This window comes from Brassica napus, chromosome A9 (genome assembly GCF_020379485.1).
Source record: "Brassica napus cultivar Da-Ae chromosome A9, Da-Ae, whole genome shotgun sequence".
NCBI classification, from domain to species: domain Eukaryota; kingdom Viridiplantae; phylum Streptophyta; class Magnoliopsida; order Brassicales; family Brassicaceae; genus Brassica; species Brassica napus.
In genome coordinates this window covers 20,668,751-20,684,465 of record NC_063442.1, presented here as the reverse complement: position 1 = coordinate 20,684,465, position 15,715 = coordinate 20,668,751, and the positions used below count along the sequence as shown (strand labels likewise).

Sequence of the window (15,715 nt, the reverse complement as noted above, 5' to 3'; positions counted from 1 at the left end):
TCCAAATCGGCCGCGGACAAGCTCGAGTATGGTAATCAGACCGCGGACAAGCCAAGCTCGATCGATACGCGGCGACCAAGCATGCACACAGCTCGGTTGCTACGTAGCGACCGAGCTTGAGCCAAGCTCGGTCGCTACGTAGCGACCGAGCGCTCGTCCCGCTCGGTCGCTACGTAGCGACCGAGCTCGAGCCAAAGTTCGGTCGCTGTGTAGCGATTGAACCTTTCCGAACGTCAATACGACACCAGTTCTTGCATTCTCGTCAAAACCTTCGAATGCTATCTCCCGAAGACCGTAGCAAGCTCAGTCCATGTTTCCCGCCATTCTAATTCATCGATCAAACTTTGCGGATTAGAAACCGCGGAAAACTCGTAGTAAACGTGTCGAGTCGAAAGACGGCCCAAAGGGACCTAAAACACGACTCGAGGCCCATCCTATGATTTTCCTAACCAAAAGCCCGTAAACCACAGCCTGGTTTACGCTTGGTCCACAAGGAAGGATAAATGTCAAGTTTCCGCGGATAAATACGGAAGTTTTGAAGATAATTGTGAAGATCGGGAAAAATGGAATATCTCCATTTTTATGCTATGACGGCTTAAGGGCAGAAGAGTAAAAGCGTAAACCGACCTTGGAGCTAGTATATAAGGAGTCCTAGGCGAGGAGCAAGAAAAAGAACTTTTTAGACTCGGAATTCTCTGCACTTAGAAACTTTAGGCTTTATTCTCGACAAGTTCGGTTTCTATGACTGGCACTCAATTACTAGACGAACTCGCCCAGGCAGTTCGATCTCTTGTCCAGCTCTATCAATTGAACTACGTTCGGCTTGATCCTCGAAAGGGGTACGTAGGCAGACTTTAACAAGGTTCAGTCCGAAATCAATCAAAAACCTTTTATTTATCTTTTTCGTCTTTTGTTATCGAGCTGCGACTCAAATAGGTTTGAGCTTTTAGGCTGCTAGAACTAAGTAACTCGCTGACAGCCTTTGCGGCCAAAGCTTTTATGATCCCTTGTAATGATCGCAACGCTCTTACGCGGACTCGAAATAAGATCTACTGTTTTCTCTAAACTCGTTTGTTATCTTTTCATGATTTCCGCATATATTCGATCACTTGTCGTCGGCTCTCGCAGAGATCCGGGACCTCTGGGAAATTAGGGTTTTCCTAGTTTCCTTATTTAAACGGAAATCGACAGTGCGAATTTCGGTTCCCACAGTTTGGCGCTAGAAGGAGGGGAGGTTACGGATTACTCTTACTCATGGCCACAAAACGCTTGATCGAAACGATGTTTGGATATATGAAAGACAAACTCGCAGCACTGACTGCTCCTATGGCCAACGCTTACGCAAACGCCGTAGTTTTCAACAAAATCGAAAACTTAGTCGCGACCTTCCGCCACAGGAAGAGCACTAAAACAAGCTCGCGATTTCTCCCTGTAAACAAGAAGGGAAACGATAAATCTTATCAAAACTCCGTAAAGAAATCTCGATGCGTAAGGGTTTTACCAAAACACGTTTTCCGAAAACATTTCGGAAGGATAAAACTTGTTCTCCCAAAAAAACCGCTGAAAAACCCCTACGTTAATCGCGGAAAAAGGAAACACAACAAAACGATTACACAGCTCGGTCGCTACGTAGCGACCGAGCACGCACACTGCTCGGTCGCAACGTAGCGACCAAGCACGCACACGGCTCGGTCGCTACGTAGCGACCGAGCACACACGCTGCTCGGTCGCTACGTAGCGACCGAGCACACACGCTACTCGGTCGCTACGTAGCGACCAAGCACACACGCTGCTCGGTCGCTACGTAGCGACCGAGCATGCACACGCTGCTCGGTCGCTACGTAGCGACCGAGCACACACACTGCTCGGTCGCTACGTAGCGACCTGTAAGGCCTCAGAAAGGTCCTCCTTTGGGTTCTCTTTTGAATCCTCGTCGAAACGCTTTTCATTTCGTCTCAATCGGAGTTTCCGTTGAGATTTTACGACGAAAACAAGTAGGACGCTTCTCGGCTTGCTTCCATTCGCTACGTAGCGACCTGTCAGACTGTCAGTCGCTACGTAGCGACCTGTAAGTCCTGAAAGGGTTCGTCCTTTGCGTTCTCCTTTGAATCCTTGTCGAAACGCTTTTCGTTTCGTCTCAATCAGAGTTTCCGTTGAGATTTTACGACGAAAGCAAGTGGGACTCGTCTCACCTTGCTTCCACTCGCTACGTAGCGACCTGTCAGACTGTCAGTCGCTACGAAGCGACCTGTAAGGCCTCAGAAAGGTCCTCCTTTGGGTTGTCTTTTGAATCCTCGTCGAAACGCTTTTCGTTTCGTCTCAATCGGAGTTTCCGTTTAGATTTTACGACGAAAACAAGTAGGACTCTTCTCGGCTTGCTTCCACTCGCTACGTAGCGACCTGTCAGACTGTCAGTCGCTACGTAGCGACCTGTAAGGCCTCAGAAAGGTCCTCCTTTGGGTTGTCTTTTGAATCCTCATCGAAACACTTTTCGTTTCGTCTCAATCGGAGTTTCCGTTGAGATTTTACGACGAAAACAAGTAGGACGCTTCTCGGCTTGCTTTCATTCGCTACGTAGCGACCTGTCAGACTGTCAGTCGCTACGTAGCGACCTGTAAATCCTCAAAGGGTTCCTCCTTTGCGTTCTCCTTTGAATCCTCTTCGAAACGCTTTTCGTTTCGTCTCAATCGGAGTTTCCGTTGAGATTTTACGACGAAAACAAGTGGGACTCGTCTCGGCTCCCTTCCACTCGCTATAGCGACCGAGATGACATCCTCACTCGCTATAGCGACCTGTCAGGCCTCAAAGGGGTCCTCCTTTGCGTTCTCCTTTGAATTCTCATCGAAACGCTTTTCGTTTCGTCTCAATCGGAGTTTCCGTTGAGATTTTACGACAAAAACAAGTAAACCTCATCTTAAACTCCTTGACTTGTTTCTGCTCACCCTACCTCCATCTTTGCGTTCACTTTCGAATCTCGATCGAAACGTCTCTTGTTTCGCCTCGATTGAAGTTACCATTGAGACTTTACGATATAAAAAAAAAAACCGCAAAGACCTATTTTCTCGCATGGATTCAGATTAATCGTATAAAACGGCAATGGTTAACTTAACACCTTAGCCGCCTTAACTATACGATTACGTTGAACCTTTTTACAAAAATCGACATCTTATCTAAGGAGAAGATAACAGTCAAGTTCGGAAGATAAATGTCAAGTTTCAAAGGATAAACACCAATATCGGAAATGGCGAACATACACAAGAATAGGAAACGGAAATGAGCACGCAAAACTGAGAAGGGACAAAACTGCATCTTCGAGAGAACTAAGGTATTTCCGACTAGAAATTTTTGAAATCAGACTCGGAATTTTCGTAGGAAATTACTTTGAGGCTGCCATAGAACCTTAGGGAACGTAAAACCTAGGCGGATAGTCTAGCGAACTAAGTTTTAAGCGATTTTTCCTGTCTCGATATATTGTTCCATAATTGTTCATCCAGATCTTGCAAACCGATCTAAACTCTCCAAAAGTCGAGAAACGATCGCCACGCATATCAAGCTCGCTTCCTAAAGAGAGAAAAAGTTAGAGACATGAACGTCGTCTTAAAACCGATTCGTTTCTGGTAATTTTCTCGGAACCGACGTATCCCAACTCGTCAACGTGGAAACAACCAAATCACAGTCCAAGCGTCATCTATAAATCGTCCCGAATTATCGATCATTCCAAACATCAGGAGAGGAAACGTACACAACCCTTCAAAGTATCGGTTCAACCGTTTTTTCTTTCGTAAAAAAAAAGGGGGAGTAGGTACGTATACTATACTCGTATACTCCCAAACTTCAAAAAACTTCTGCAAATCTTCAAGAATAGGCAAACGACAATCTTAATATTCGTCTAAACGCTAGCAACATATCCAGACGATCATGAACATAATCTCAAAAACTATACATCATTTCTTGTCGCAATCATGCGTACAGAAAACTTGTACAAATATCAAACTGAAACTCGACGATTAGCCAAAGTATTGAAGCTTTTTCCGGCTTCAGAAAGCCAGTTTCGTTTTAAAAATTTCTACGAGAAATCTTCAATCACCAAAGCATTTCTTTCGGTTTCCGTTGTACCAAGTAAGTCACGGAAAAGCATCGAAAACATTTGCGACGAAGAAAACTCGAGAATATATGTAGCATCGTGCACATTAAAAGGAGCATTTTCCTCCCGATGGTTAGCTAGAACCACTTCTGGTTGACCAATTCGTTCAAGAAACGAATGTGTCATGAGAATCCTCTCGATAAACCTATGAAAAGCGTTCCGCGACTAGATCGTATTGAAATAAACTTCGGTAATACTCCATGAGTAACTCCAAGCAACTTTCATCTAAGATCAAAATCACAGCGGGAACGTTTCTCGTAGAACCCGCAGAAACAATGCTACTTTGACATATGTTTACATATCACTGATTTACAACCTTCGTAAAATCGGTTATATGATATGATAAATTATCGTGTAGCCCACAGTCGGAAATCATATGATAAATTCTTCGTAACGAAACTAAGTCCTAACAACCAACCGGTTAACCGAAAATCTAAACTTTTCGAAAATTGACCAAGTTCAATACGCTCCACAATTCACTTTAAGCCCGCAACGTTTTAACCATAATACGCGACATGTAAGGAAAAATTCATAACAAAGCTTCTAGAGCTATACGAAACATCCTAAAAAATGCACGAAATACATCTCGGAAGGCCAACTCTTCACAAAGAACCATGAAGGAAAATGCTTGTTCCCATGGACAAATTTACACGACACCTCAGTCATAATTCCTCGATCGCAAATAAAGCTATTAGCATCCGAGCAGGAACAACAATTTTTGGCTGCGAACATTCATAGTCAAACCAGAACGTTTCTCAAACACAGGGCTAATACTAAACCCTCGCAACATCGCGAAATATCTTCAAAGCCCGCGAACATTTCAAGCACGAAACGTGGCATACGAAAGAATAACAAATCTTCAGCATCGCGAGACGTCGCGGACGCCTGAAGATTAGTTCTTCGACGAAATTTCCTTCCTCGATAAATACACCTTCATGGAAGACTAGACAGTCATACGCACTAACATCTTCTCAAAACATATTCTTCGCGAAGACTCAAAATAGTAATTTTTACCATTAAGTTTGTTGCTGATCACAACAAACTCTTAAACGTCCTAAACAGACTTAGCCATCTCGTAGAAGATGACTCTCTTACATCCGACACAAGGATAATAGCGCTATAAAAGAAATCCGAAATTTTTGGTCTAGCACTTCCAGACTTAGCCATCTCGGAGAGATGCTCGATTCGTATCAAACAAGTCGTATAAGCCGAGAACCTATCGCGGACTTTAAATCGATACGAATCAGGAAGAAATCGCAACAGGAAAAACGATAGCCGGCCAGTCACCGCACAATCCTTAAACCGAAAGTAAACCTAGGTCTTGCCCTAAACCCAGCGCACTGGTCTGTAACATCTCTAGGCATAGTATCAAACACCCTGATACGAGATCCCAAAATTTGTCTCTTTGCCAATATTTGAACGTCTTCAGAAAAATCCCGCAAGTTTACACACTGCGGAAAACTCTCGAAACAGATTATGGATATGGCAATTCACACAGAGTTAGATTACGAGACGACAACTCGTAGTCTTCCCTCTACACCCATACAAAACGCCATCGGCAGCAACACGCCTTATAACCGCTACATAAAAACTAGACCATAAAGGTCCTACTGGAAAACTAGTCATAAGAACCTTAACTCCAAGATGAACTACGAAAGGCTTGATCCCTTCAACAAGGGTACGTAGGCAGCCGTCATAAGGCGCAGCCCCAATCTTATCGCGTTTTCTACTTTTAGGAGAGCGAGAAGATCACTTACCACAGACCTTTTCAACCATTAATTCCGCCTAACTCACCTAACTTGCCTAAAGCCACTCGCTAGAACCTCACGCTAGAAGCTCATGATTCTAACGAGCTGGGGGGCTAACTGTTGGGGTCAAAATCGGTCACGACGGAATCAATGTCTGAAAGTCCGTAAAAATCAGCATAACCGTTTTTACGAAAAGTAATCTTCGTAGAGATATCTTTACGAACAGCCTTGCAGAAAAATATCGTCCAAATCTCAATCGAACCACTAAATATCGATTGTCCGAAGGCAACGGACACGTATCCAAATCGGCCGCGGACAAGCTCGAGTATGGAAATCAGACGGCGGACAAGCCAAGCTCGGTCGATACGCGGCGACCAAGCATGCACACAGCTCGGTCGCTACATAGCGACCGAGCTCGAGCTAAGCTCGGTCGCTACGTAGCGACCGAGCGTCCGTCTCGCTCGGTCGCTACGTAGCGACCGAGCATCCGTCTCGCTCGGTCGCTACGTAGCGACCGAGCGCTCGTCCCGCTCGGTCGCTACGAAGCGACCGGACTCGAGCCAAAGTTCGGTCGCTGTGTAGCAATTGAACCTTTCCGAACGTCCATACGACACCAGTTCTTGCATTCTCGTCAAAACCTTCGAATGCTATCTCCCGAAGACCGTAGCAAGCTCAGTCCATGTTTCCCGCCATTCTAATTCATCGATCAAACTTCGCGGATTAGAAACCGCGGAAAACTCGTAGTAAACGTGTCGAGTCGGAAGACGGCCCAAATGGACCTAAAACACGACTCGAGGCCCATCCTATGATTTTCCTAACCAAAAGCCCGTAAACCACAGCCTGGTTTACGCTTGGTCCACAAGGAAGGATAAATGTCAAGTTTCCGCGGATAAATACGGAAGTTTTGAAGATAATTGTGAAGATCGGGAAAAATGGAATATCTCCATTTTTATGCTATGACGGCTTAAAGGCAGAAGAGTAAAATCGTAAACCGACCTTGGAGCTAGTATATAAGGAGTCCTAGGCGAGGAGCAAGAAAAAGAACTTTTTAGACTCGGAATTCTCTGCACTTAGAAACTTTAGGCTTTATTCTCGACAAGTTCGGTTTCTATGACTGGCACTCAATTACTAGACGAACTCGCCCAGGCAGTTCAATCTCTTGTCCAGCTCTATCAATTGAACTACGTTCGGCTTGATCCTCGAAAGGGGTACGTAGGCAGCCTTTAACAAGGTTCAGTCCAAAATCAATCAAAAACCTTTTATTTATCTTTTTCGTCTTTTGTTATCGAGCTGCGACTCAAATAGGTTTGAGCTTTTAGGCTGCTAGAACTAAGTAACTCGCTGACAGCCTTTGCGGCCAAAGCTTTTATGATCCCTTGTAATGATCGCAACGCTCTTACGCGGACTCGAAATAAGATCTGCTGTTTTCTCTAAACTCGTTTGTTATCTTTTCATGATTTCCGCATATATTCGATCACTTGTCGTTGGCTCTCGCAGAGATCCGGGACCTCTGGGAAATTAGGGTTTTCCTAGTTTCCTTATTTAAACGGAAATCGACAGTGCGAATTTCGGTTCCCACACTACACACTCGTGTCGCAGCTACCCTACTCTGGGTTACCGCACGAGCATCCTATGGACCATCTGGAGAGGTTCGAGGATCTTATTGCTTCTATTCATATGGATGGAGTCCTTGAGGACTACCTATTGTGTAAGCTCTTCAAGTATACTCTGACTGGAGAAGCGATGCACTGGCTTAAGCAGCTACCCACAGGATCTCTAAAATCCTGGGCCGACATCAAAAATGCTTTCTTGCGAAACTTCTTTGATGAGGGTAGCTGCATTCGCGCTGAAGAATTGAGGAGCAAAATTGCTACATTTGCACAGGAGACTGGAGAGTCTTCCAAAGATGCGTGGATCAGATTCAAGTTCTTCCAGCGAGACTGTCCACACCACGAATTCAATGAAGTGCCACTACTGAGCACTTTCTTCAGAGGTATCGCCTTGAGGTATCAGATGGCTCCTTATACAGCTAGCGAGGAAAACTTCAACACCAGGAATCTGGTGGAAGCTATGAGACTGATAGAAAATTTAGTAAACAGCAGCAGCACCAAGAACACTCACTTTGAGAGGAAGAAGTCTGTTGCATCCCTTGGAAAGGAACAGATGGACGAAGTTAGAGCAAAGTTAGATGTGGTTCATGAGCCTCTTAGGAAGCAGGTCTGCTCAGCTGAAGGAGAACTAGTTTTAGACATGGAAGGAGAAGAAGATGTGAACTACATTGGAGGTACTGGATTTCTAAGGTCTGAAAACTAGGGTGGAAAAATAAACTTCTATGGCAATGGTCAGAGGAGTAACCAGAGTTCACAGTTCCAGAAACCTTTCAGCAACAACAGCAGAGGCTATGGAAACTCATACTACCAGAATCCACCATCATAGACTCAGGAAAGCAAGACTGAAGCAATGCTTGACAGAGTTCTGGAAGGACAGCAACAACTCACTGTGGATTTCAATGGGAAGATAGATTTTGCCTACAACAGTCTGAACACAAGAATTCAGACCTTAGGAACTCTAGTGGGGAAGCTTGAAATGCAAGTAGCTCAGACTGGAGAAACTGTAAAGAGGCAAGAAGCCTTGGCTAGAGAGGTAGGAGTTGAGAAAGCAAAACACCACGTGAATGCCATCCTAGATGATGATTTCTGCAAGTGGTGAAGCATGAGAAGCTTGGAGAAGGAGATTTCGAAGTTGAAAGCTCCATGAGTTTCGGCGGATCTCAATGGTGTCGACCGATGTCAATGGACGCACATCGATCGACAGACCATGACGAAGATCGATCGATAGATTACTCTAGACATCGATCGACGTCATCTGCTGAATCGATTGCGGAGTGTAGTGCAGTTCGAATCATGACTCATGAGGAATTCGCAGAAAAACATCCTTACCCACCCTCCCCTTTCTACGTCAAAATGGATCAACCGCATGAGCCAGCCGTCGATCGACAAAGAGAGACCGACATCGATCGACCCCCCTCACCTCCCATTGATCGACGGGAACCTCTCACCTACCGAGTATGATTACCATCAATTGATAGTAACCAAATCAACGCACTCAAACCACCTCCTAAACCTTTAGCAAACCCACCAGAACCTACAACCAACCCTTCAGACACTACACCAGAGCCTATGCAAGTTGATGAGGCAACTGAGGGAAGAGTGTTAAGGAAAAGAAAGGAGAAGATTCCTAAGAACCTTAAGAGGGAAGCTAATGAGAAGGAGATGGATGGTTTCACTAAGAGAGTCCTCAAAATCCAAGTGGAGAAACAATTTGATGAAGTTCATTACACACACCGACTGTGGATGTTCTTCAGGGAGACTAAGGAAACTGAGGAGGATATTAGGAGAATGTTTCACCATGTCAGGGAAAGGATGAAACTAAGGATCATATTGAAGAACAAGAGTGATCCTGGGAAGTTTGTAATACCATGTCTGGTAAAGGGTATTGAATTTCCCCATCCACTTTGTGACACAGGAGCATCAGTCAGTATTCTACCTAAGGTTATGGCAGACCAGCTGGGTCTGAAAATAGAGCTCTCATCAGAATCTTTCACCTTCGTGGATCTTTCAGAAAGGAGCTCAGAAGGCATCATAAGAGACCTTGAGGTACATATTGGTAATGCCCGTGTCCCAGTAGATTTTCATGTTCTGGACATCAAGCTTAACTGGAACTCTTCACTTTTGCTTGGAAGAGCTTTCCTAGCTACAGTAGGAGCTGTATGTGACATGAACACCAACAGATTGTGTCTGACACTGATAGATCCAGACGTCCACTGTGCCCTAGTTTGAGTTGTGAGACAACAGTTCAACCTCGTGGAGCTTGGAAATGATCTTGGCTACATTGCAGAGTACGAAACCGAGTACTCGGAATCGATCGATACACAAACTATCACATTGATCGATACCAATGAGTCACCGAGGACCGATGAACACTATTACACGTCACTCGACGGGAAGCAACCAGTACACCACTCCACATCACCAGATCAGTATTATCCAGACTTTTCCTTTCAACAACCCAACAAGAACGGACGAGATGACTATTCCATAGGCAGTTGGGCATATAGTGGATTCCATGAAAGTTTTGCAGTGGAGACTGTGATTCCTTCATCTAATGAGGATCCTACTGAGGAGTCTGATGAGGATTACTGGAAGGAAAGAGCTAAAGAGATTGCTATGCAGGATGAAAGATATTCAACCCATTCCTTCAACAACACGCCTCCACCATCGATCGACAGCATCTACTCAGCATCGGTTGATTCCCATCCTCATCCAGCAAAACGATCTTCTGCATCGATCGACAACACACCTGGTACATCGATCGATATTAAAGCCGCCGCCTTAGAAAAGGAAAAAGGGAATATTCTAATTCCAAGTAGGTTTACCAATACCTATATAAGGAGTTTTGCACCCTAGATTACTTCTCACGAAACAGAAAAGATGAATGCTCCCACAAACCAATCAGAAGGAACATCCAGGAAGAGAATTCGATCAAAAAACCCTAATTCAGCAGACAAACGTCTACCATTGATCGATACACCAGTATCATCATCGATCAATTCTCATTCTAAACCTAAACTTTCTTTATCTACTAAGAAGAATATTTGTATTGATTACGACTTTCTATTGTCTGATGAATTTGGTATTTTCAGGGACCAAGATGGCCATGCAAGAGCTATGGATGGAAGGATTCTACAAGTATCCAGAGAGGACATAGCAGATATTCTTCAGTTGGCCAATGGAGCAAACAACTTGTTTACGCAGCAACACAGCATTCCAGAAAACAATCCAGCTGTTCCAGACAAATATCCAAGGGCCACCACAACAGGAATTGGTTCACACCAATCGTGCACACCTGTTGGCCAAGCATCGATCGACAAGGTTGCTTCTCCATCGTTCGACAGGGTAACACCAACGTCGATCGATATGGCACCTTCACCATCGATCGATAGACGTTACGAATGTGGACGTTGATATATGGTGTTTTTAATACCAATATATGTGTGCTTTGAGCTAATTCTCAGTCCTAATTCGTGTTTAATTGATATCATTCCAGGTTTGGATACAGGTGAAAGAGTAAAGAAGAGAGATTCAGGAAGTCAGATGCCGTTTTGACGGATTCGATGCGGAACAGTCATCTAGAACAACCCGAAGGTTGTTCCTGAAGAGAACAAGCGTTTGACTGCTCCTGATCATTAAGGAAACTTCCTATTCCGGAAGTCTGCCCTAGATTCAACTCTCTCCTATCTTTTTACCACCAGCGCCTCCATATAAAAAGGCCTATGCTATCATTTTTTTTTCTTACGCTAGTTTTGCAAGAGACCTAGAACTATTCTCTTTGGATTAAAGCAACTTGTAAGGGAGAAGACTTCATCTCTCATTCTGACGAGAAGATCATCCTGAACCTTTTGTCTTTCTACTTTATTTTATATGCAGTATTATTCAGAAATCATGTCTGTGTCATCTTGTTTTATGATTGAGTAGTAGGCTAAGCTTGCTTAGGGTTGTAGGGTGATAGCCGCATGAACTGAACACGAATAAGTGATCTTAACTATTCTTCATTCATATTTTTCTTACTGCTTACATTGAACTGATCACTTAATGTTTGATCCCTGATTTAATTCCCTAGCTAACCGCTTAGGAGATAAATTGACATATATTGAATGAGCTTTGTATCCCTAATCAGCGAGAGTAGATATTAGGGTATTAAGTGAACTAATCAGATCTTGTCTCTAAGGCTTGTTATCGCGTCTTGTTCCAAATGAGAGCTTAGGATTCAAACCGATATGCAAAGGGAGCAAGGCCACGATAGTGGATTGCTCTAGCCGAGTGATCTGAGTTCTAGGCTGCATTTCATCGCACTTGAATAGTTGTTCAGTTCTGCATTGACACCCGATTAATAACCCTAAGCCAGCTTCATTTAAATCGAATTTGAATCATCTAGGCATTCTAGTTACTCGTGTCACAATTAATTCTCAAAACCCCACTTGTTTCTCCGCTTAATATTGAACTCATAAGAGTAAAGAGTAAACTTGTCCTCTGGATTGAATCTCAAATATTACAATTACCACTGTTAACTTGACATTAGCAAGGATTCATTTGTAGTGTATCATACGTCGCGCTTATGACAGCTATGGAGCCAGAAAATTCAGATGGGAACAGAATGACGAATATGTTGTCTACAGAGATGAGTCTGGACATGCAAGAAGCGTAGCTGGTGAGATGATTCCTGTCACCAAGGACAACATCAGAAAAATTCTGGAGAGAACATCCCTATTTGCAGAGAGTCACATATGTCTTCCAGAACATGTCACTTCCTTCACACCTACAAGACTGGCACCAGAGAGCTACACCAAGGATGAGATCAATGAGATGGTGACTGGTATTTGTGGAGCTCAGGAAAAGCTAGGAGTTGAACTCAAGACATTGGTAGATGACACCTATCAACCTTTGGACAGAGGTTACAATGACCTTTTCAGAAGTATGGCAGAGATGGGGACAGAGATTGAGAGTATGCAGCACAACCTTGAGAAGGAAGCTACGACATCACCATCGATCGACGCCAACAAAGCAACATCGATCGACGTCAAGCCACATACATCCCAGATTCCGAAAGTTTGGCAGAGAAGAAATATGAATGGGAGATCGCATACATCAACACGAGGATTAACGACGTATACAACCCTCTCAACAACAACATGGACTGGTTCAGCACGAAAATTGATCTGCTACAGCAAGATTTGGATACCATTTGCATGAATAATCCACAACCAGCCACATCGATCGATATCTTCAACATCACATCGATCGACACAAGGTTTGCAGCCATTGAGGATAGGTTAAAATCTTATAAGGATATGCATGACCGTTTCACCTCACCTATCATGCGCTACTTGAACACCTTGTCTACACATATGATGAATGTCCAGAAGGACAATGGTAAGCTTAATGATCAACATGATTTTCAGGAAGAAGGTTCAACAATGATCGATAGGTTCCGCAGAACATCGCTCGACGGCAAGAAACCTACAGCACATCTTCCCTACAAAGCTTTACACAACTATAGATACCTTGGAGGAACGACTTGAGAAGCGATGTGATGACATCTATTTTCCATTCGACGTCAAACTCGGTGGACTAGATAGCCAAGCAGAATGGCTACAAAAAGAAGTCAAAACCATTCAGAAGCAACTCGCATCTCAACACCAAATATCAGCATTGATCGATAGAGAACACTCCAAATCGATCGTTAGTGCTACACCAGCAACGATCGATAGATACTTGGTCGCATCGACCGACACCACGTCTACACCAGACGACGTGCAGCTGATACCGAACAGCATGGAGTCAATGCAGGAGCAATTGAACGAGCTATCAGAATACGCCTACAGCAAGATAGGATGGTACCAGTTCAGCATTGAAGACATTCTAGAAAGGCTACAGAACATCTCAAATGCAGTACAAAAGATGGATGAGAGATGGACCAGAAATGATGAGGCCACAAGAAGTTTCATTGCAGCTTGGTTGAGAATGTGCAGAGATGATGTGGATGCTTGTTTCCCAACAAGTAGCTGTTTATCCACCAACTAGCCACATACCTTCCAAAGTCAAGCTAAATGACTATAACAAAGCGCTGAGTGGGAGGAAACCCACTATTATTTATTAGGTTTTCTTAGTTATTAGTATTTATGTTTGTTTTTATTCTTTCAGATTTATTGCAAGACCCAAGTAGGATGATTACCAACATATCGACCGTGGAGGAGACGTCGACATCGATCGACATACACACACACACATGACGATCGATGCATACCTATGCACATCAATCGTTTGCACTCCGGTCAGGTTTATCTTCCTTACTTGTTAAATTTGTACTTATGATTTATTTCCACCATATATCCAACTGTGTTACACTGGGAGAGAGTAATTTAAGTCAGGGGGGAGGTTTACTGATATAGTTTATTCTGATTCTTATAAAAAAGATTTTAATAAATAATGCTTAGCTATATGAAAGAGACTATGATCTTATTAATTGAATATCTAACAACTCTTTAGCACCATTCTAGATTTACTGATTCCAGATAGTACTAAGATGCTAAAGTGGATCAACCTGTCAACTATACACACTTGCCTTGATTGTTTGAAGGAACCAAAGCTGACCTCCAACACTAAACCTGACACAAACGCTTGTCTTGGGGCTTGGTATACATGGGATCGGATTCTTCGGACAAGTCTGGAACGTAAAGCTTTATGTAGATTTATTTATCACAATTTTCTCTCTCTATTTCGACCCTAGAGTAGTTAGTTTATTTTTTTTTAAAATCCGAAAATTATTTTTTAAATAGGACTTAGGATTTAGTGAGGAGGAATCTGAACAGGACTTGGTGGCTAAAACCATTAAGGCTTGCTTCATAAAGATTCCAAATAATAAATTCGAACGAGACTTGGAGGCGGCAATCTTCAAGGCTCGCTTCACAAAGAATTCTTGGATATAAGTCAAAAAGAAGTGAACAGGGCTTGGTGGCAACCACCATTAAGATTTGATTCATGGAAGCCTGTCCAATCTTGGTCACTGATCCTGCAATGGAAGCAGACTTTGACTCAAGAGAGAAATTAGAGAGAGAGAAATTAGGAACTAACTTTTACCTGCAGTTCCAAATACTTGCCTGAAATCCTTGCATCCTGTGATCGATACTCCCAAGGCAAAGCATGCACTTTTATAATTATGCTAAGAAATGACGTTAGTAGAGGGGAATATCAGACAGGATTTGCTAAGTTGTTGACTAGTTGAATTTGGTTGATAAGCTAGGATATTGCATAATGTGCTTTTGTGATTATGACTTTTTAGATGTGGTTTGTGAAATTGTAGAGGTGATGATTTCTATGTTTTATATCTATAAGTCCCTGCTGTTTTCAAACTTCTTTCAGAGAGACTGCATGTTTGTTTTGCTTAAGGACAACCAAAAGGATAAGTCTGGGGGAGTTGATATACCCTGGATTTGACCCATGGTATATATTCTATCCTATTAGGTATGTTTTTAGGTTCAGAAGTATCTTGAAGTAAAGTGATGATTATGGAACTTTTAGGAGCTTAAAAGAGATTTCATCCGAGCTAACCATAAGAGGTCGATACAAAGAAGAAACAATCGATCGATGCACATCCAGTGACGTCGATTGATACAGAAGAGAAGCCTCGACGATTGAAGATTATGATCGATCGATGTACATCCTGTACCATCGATCGATGTCGAGACGCGAAAGCACGACTTGGTTCCAACCGACTTTAAACCCAAGACTTCACCAAATTGCAAGATTACCCTGACGAGATTTTAACCTAATAGTTATATACTTGCGTAAGTGTTAGGAGGCAAGAGAGCTTTTGGCCACCTTTGTATTCTTATTTTCAGCAGAGAGTTTTAGGAGAGAAGATCATATAGAGATTTGTGATTGGAACTCCATTGATTCATCTATTCTATTCTATGTAGTTTTTATTTATATTTTGTGTCATGAATTTCTTAGCTATGTCTGAGTAGTTTACCTGTTAGATTCAGGGTTCAAATAGGTTAGAGGGATTAGCCCCAACTATAGATTGCTAAGTTGTGGTATTCCTTGATTGATTGTTCTTAACGCTTGTTCTAGATTAGCTAACTAGAATATTGAACCTAGGAATCTGCATGAGTCAAGCATCCTTGGCCATCCAGTCCTGAAACTAATCTGTCATGCTAGGACTGCTAGAAAAAGGCTACCGCTGAACTAGACAGCTAGTGAGCATT

The 15,715-nt window shown here is 43.1% G+C and overlaps 1 non-coding gene across 1 annotated transcript; it reads right to left on the bottom strand.

The window, feature by feature from the left end:
- Nucleotides 1-7,743: 7,743 nt before the first annotated feature.
- On the bottom strand, nt 7,744-7,850 carry LOC125578783. Its single transcript, XR_007316866.1, has one exon. It is a non-coding gene; the product is annotated as a small nucleolar RNA R71 (small nucleolar RNA).
- Nucleotides 7,851-15,715: the final 7,865 nt, after the last annotated feature.